This window comes from Molossus molossus, unplaced genomic scaffold (assembly GCF_014108415.1).
Source record: "Molossus molossus isolate mMolMol1 unplaced genomic scaffold, mMolMol1.p scaffold_m16_p_20, whole genome shotgun sequence".
Lineage (NCBI taxonomy): Eukaryota > Metazoa > Chordata > Mammalia > Chiroptera > Molossidae > Molossus > Molossus molossus.
Genome location: NW_023425356.1, coordinates 28250776 through 28256775, shown reverse-complemented (window position 1 = coordinate 28256775; position 6000 = coordinate 28250776).

Below are 6000 nucleotides of genomic sequence, written 5' to 3'. Positions count from 1 at the left end.
GAGACTTTCATCTCTCTTTCTTTACTCACTTGCCCCCTTCTATTTAAAGCAGAAAAGTTATTTTCAATAACAAAATGCCTTTTTAGACCACTTTGGGTCATAATAATGAGTTCCAACATTCTCTTTCTTCCTGGACACTGCAGGTCATTGTTTGGAGTGGGACAAATAAGCTGTTGTGCATAAGAAGTGACCTGACTTTTTGGTGACTCTCTGGAAACAGAGAAGAAAACAAAACAAAAAAGGCGTAGAAGGAGATGAGCAATATGGCATAGGTGATGACCTATAAAGGAATATAGCACAATGAGCCTTGGTCTGTGTGGCTCAGTTGGTTGGAGTGTCATCCTGTACACTGAAAGTTCTCAGGTTCGATTCCCCATTAGGGCACATAACAAGGTCGCACCTTCAGTCTCTGGTTGGGATGTGTGCAGAAGCAACCAATAGATGTTTCTTCTCATCTGTCTCTCTGTCTCTCTCTGTCTCTGTCTCTGTCTCTCTCTCTCTCTCTTTTCCTCTCTAAGCATATCCTCAGGTGAGGATTAAAAAAAAGTATAGCATGATGAGAGATTGTTAGGAGTGGAGATTTTGGAAAAATTTTAAGAAAAATGGTAAGATATTAAAATTGTAGCAGTTTGCAATGTAGTGCTATAATGTAACCTTTCTCCATTCCCTCTTAGTTATTTAGAAACTGCTACCCATTTTTTTGTTTGTTTCAAATAAACTTATTGAATTTGGGGCAGGGAGGGATTAAGGATCAGAAACTATTCAATATAAGGTTGGAAAGCACACTGCTAATGGTTTTCCATTTGTTAGAACAAAATTCATAGGAATTGCTGATTAAACAATTATTTTTTTCATTCAGGTGTACAGTTAAGATAAAGCAGCTCCAATTGTGTGAGGTAGCTGGTTTTATTTTAGTGGGAGTTCCCTTCTGTTTGTTTTATTAATAAAAAGAGTTAGATGCTAAGTGTTAATAATGTAATAAATACAGCATGCTTATAGGCAGAGTTATTGCAAGAGTATAAAATAGACACCATGCTTATAAGAAAAGTATACTAATTAATGCTTATCAGAAGAGTATAATATAGATAGCACACTTATAGAAAGGTTAAATGTTAAGTGTTGGTGATATATAGATGATACATAGATAATAGACTTCTTATCAGATTAGGATCTTGAGTTTACTACCTTTAGAAAGGGCCTGTTTTATTTCTTATAGGAATTGCATGTTTTTAAATTTTTTATTTTATTTTTTTGCCAAATAAATTTTGTTTCTTAAGTAACTCATTCTCATTAAAAATAAAAAGAAATCAAAGGCTTCCAAACAAGTGCTACCAAACTTAACTGAAATAATTCTAAGCAAAACCAATGAAAGTTGACATGTCACAACCCTATACTACTTTTCAGAAGGTAAAAACACAATTTCTTCTAGGACATTTGAGATACATAAAATTATATGTATTGGTCTCCAGGAAGCAAAATGATTGTAAGTTCAGAGATAGAACTTACAATGATTACTGCAGTGGATTGAATGGTGCTTGCCCAAAAGATATGGCCACCCAGAATCTCAAACTATGCCTTATTTAGAATAAGGGTTTTTGCAGATATAATTAAGGTGAGAATCTTGGAATGGGATTTACTGTGCATTTAGGTGGGCTCTAACTCTAATGATGTGTCATTGCAATAGACAGAAAAGGAAGAGACATAGACACACACAGGAGAAGAAGGCAATATGAAGACTAAAGTGGAGATTAGAGTTATGCTAGTCAAGGCATACCAGCATCCACTAGAAGCAGAGGCAAAAAGCAGTGCCCCCACAGAGCGTTCTGACGGAGCACCGAGATGCACACAGCACCTTGATTTTGATTTCTAACCACCGCAACTAGGAGAGAATGAGTCTCTGTTGTTTTAAGCCACCCAGATTGTGATAATTTGTTACAACGGTTTTAGAAAAGTAATATAGTTTTCTTGCTTGAATATCCTAACAAGAGCTTTACAGGCTGGGAAATAGAAAACAATATGACTAAAGGATCCAGAATTTTACTGATGAGTTGAGGTTGGCTGAGGTTGACTCCAGACATAAAGGCTAAAGGGAAAGTTTCTTTTTGATGATGGGATGCACATGGCATGGGCAAGATTGGTTGAGACTATTTTCTGGTCATGATTCTTACTTTCAGCACAGATGAGAGACACCAGCCAAACTTAAAGGGTTTCACACAGAGAAACCTTTCTGAGAAAATCAGGGCCATGATATTAACAATTATAAACATTTGGTAAGTATTTTCAGAGAAACTTGCCCAAGATGGATCTTAAAATAGCTTGACTTTATCCCCAGATTCAGTTGCTAAGACTTTTAATATCCTTACTTCGCAATAAGAATGGCAGCTCCTGCACCCTTGTGACATCAGGAAATTTTCCAGATAGGCACACCATAAAGTTAATCCTATGGAATTAATATTGCAATAAATTTCACCCTAATGGACTCCAATGTCCTAACCTCAAAACCACTCACAGTCTCCTTCTTTTTCCAACATTTTAGAACAGTTTTGCATTTACAGAAAAATTGGAAAGATGCTACAAAGAGTGTCCTGAACCCAATTTCCCTTACTATTAATATTTGTATATTGGTATATTTGTCACAATTAATTAACCAATACTGATACATTACTATTTAAAAGATTTTCCCCTACTGTTCCTTTTCTTTTCCAGGATCCTATGTAAGACATCTCATTATGTTTAGTTATTATGACTCCTTAGGCTCTTGTTGGCTAACATTTCTCAGACTCTTGTTTTTGATGACTTTGACAGCTGTGAGGAGTATTGGTCAGGTATTTTGAAACTCTGTCTCAATCTGAACTTTTCTCATATTTTTTCTCATGTTCAGACTTGGGTTATAAGTTTTGGAGAAGAAGACCACAGAGGAAAAACACTATTCTTATCACATTATATCAAAGGTATACCTGCTAACTGTTGGTGTTGACTCTGATTAGTGTTTTTCAGGGTTCTCCACTATAAAGCTCCCCTTTTGCCTCTTATATACTCTAGACTTTGGAGGGAAGCCACTGAGCATAGTCCAAAATTAATGAGTGGGGAGCTATGTTTTACCACAATTAGTGAAGCATATATATATATTTTTCATTTTGTAATTGGGTTGTTCATCTTCTATTGTTGAGGTTTGAGGATTCTTTGTGTATTTTGCATACAATTCCTTTACCAGATATGTGCTTCACAAATATTTTCTCCAGTATATAACATCCCCCCATTCTCTTAATAGTTCCTTTCAAAAGCAGTTTTTTATTTTAATAAAGTATAATTTATCAATATTTTCTTTCAACAATTGTGCTTTTGGTATTGTATCTATAAACTCATCACCAAACCAAAAGTCATGTTAATTTTCAACTATTTGTCCTTCTAGAGGTTTTATAGTTTTGCACTTAATTGACTGTACTTAATAATACTTGAGTTTGGATAAATGAACTTCCTCTTCCACTATAAACTTTTATGGGAAGGACAATGTTTATACAACTATTACACCCCTAATTATGCTGTCATAAATGTATATTGGCCATTTGGAAAATATTAAATTCAATGTTTAGGATAGTCCAGGGGTTGAATCATGTTTCTTTGATTTTGGTGTTCATGAGGCTCCATCAGATTTTCAAAACAGAGATATGCCCAGGTCACCACAGTTCAAACAGGAGCTTCTTGTAAGAATAAATGTGAAGGTAAGAAGAAGAGGATAAAGCAGCCAAACAGCCAGACCCCACAAGTGGCTGGCACGTTATTTGTTGCTAGTTCAAGGTACAATGGCAAATATATTCATTTCATGAATGCATGGGTGACTCAGCTCCTAAATTCCTGCTTTGTGCCTTTCAACTTCCTTTTTGCTTGGTTATCCTCTCTCTTATTCCCTCCATATGTTTCACTGATGACTGATTTAAGAAAATTTGCGAGCATTTTCTGTGTGATAAGCACTCTGCCGGGCTTTGAAAATAGAAAGGGTAAGAAAGATATGGTTCTTATGCACAGAAATTATAACCCAGAAAGAAAGACAAGTAAACTGGTAATTATAACACACGGTAAATTAAGTTATGGTGGGAGAACCTAAGGGCATATTGGGAACATGTAGAAAGAGAATTTAATCCAGTCCAAGGGTAAATAAAAGCTTCTTGTAGGGAGTAACACCCAAAATGAGAATTTAGAAAAAGAAGGGGAATTTGTCAGCCAGGTAATTGTGGTGAGCTTTTGTTATAGACAAAGGGGACAGAATACAAGAAGGCCTAGAGAGACACCGTAGTGTCTGGGAAAGAGAGGGTAGTTTAATATAGCTAGAGAATAGCTATAGGATGGTGAGCAGGGAGAAGGATGTGGTAGAAATGTCAAGAGATAATGTATAATGTAGAAATAAACTGGGTCTAGATTATGAAAACATTTTGATCACATTAATAAGTGTGAACTTTATCCTAAATGCCCCTGGAGGGAAGACACTGGAGACTCTCAACTATGAAAGTGATATAATCCAACTGGAATTTTGGAAATACCATTCTGTTAACAGTTGGATGAAGGGGAGAAAAGCTTGACACAAAGAAACAAGTTACTGAGCTTTTCAAATAATCCAACTAAGAAATGATGGGTGTGGTGAGGGAAAAAATGAAAAGAAGGAAGGGAGCAATTTTTTAAAAGTAGAATTGCTAGAGCTCAGGACTGCTTGTATATCAAGTTCCAGAGGTCTGGCCAGTCCTCTAATGTTGCGTTTGTATCAGCAACCACGCACTTCTAATCCAATCAGTTTGCTCAGGGTGGTAAGATCATGGGGCCCAAAACATAGTTGCAAACGGGTAAGTGTGTCCTCTGAAGGAAGGAGTAGCTATGCCACTGGAGCTCTTTCATGGACTACTGAACAGCCTCTGTCATCTGCTTGCTGAGGGTGGAAAGAAATCACGAGATTCTAGGGGGAAAAAAAACTGCAGAAGCTTCTCTGGACTGCCAACAAGGGAAAATTTAATACCAGGGCAAATAAAAATCTCACTGATGAAAGGGGTAACAGGAAGTCAAAGCAGCTAACTCTAGTCTTTTCCAAAGTTAATATGAATGAGTGGAGAATATCTAATGTCCCTCAAGATGCTCTTGTCCACCAATAGGCAGGTGTTTTTTCATGGAGAGCCACTTGGGAAACTGAGGCAGTTAGCTTCCAGTTTAACCAAATTCTAATCTCTAGCACTTCCCTGAGAGTAAATGAGCCACACTGCTCTCTCTGCACCAGGGTGTCTTTTTTTCTTTCTTTCTCTATTGATATTAGAAAGAGGGAGAGAGAGGTAGAAACATGGATGAGAGAGAACATCGACTGGCCACCTCCTGCGTGCCCCGCACTGGGCATTTGTCCCACAACCTGGGCATGTGCCCTGACCGGCAGTGGAACTAGTGACCTCTTTCTTGGTGCATGGGTCGACGCTCAGCCATTGAACCACACCAGCTGGGCAGCACCAGGGTATCTTAACACTATTCCTCATTTGGATTGGCCCATGAAATCTGTTTTTCAGATCTGTAATAGTATCTAATTTTAACTTTGTTTATTGTTCTATGCAAGGATGTTTCACTAAAATAAAGCTATGCTATCAGTCCAATTATCGTTTTATTCTGAATGAACACAACCCCCACCAGCAGCAGCCATGCTGTTAGGTTTATGTCCTGATATTCTTGCAATATTATGAAACTATTTCTGGTGAAACAGAGAGAGAGAGAGAGAGAGAGAGAGAGAGAGAGAGAGAGAGAGGAAGGAAGGAAGGAAGGAAGGAAGGAAGGAAGGAAGGAAGGAAGGAAGGAAGGAAGGAAGGAGAAGGAGAAGGGATGGGAAGGAGGGAGGGAGGGAGGGAGGGAGGGAGGGAGGGAGGGAGGGAGGATCCTGCTAATTTCAAACAACAGCTGCCTTCTAAGGGTGAGGGAGTTGGATCTTGGTAAAAATAATCTGGGAGCCCTGGCCGGTTTGGCTCAGCGGTTAGAGTG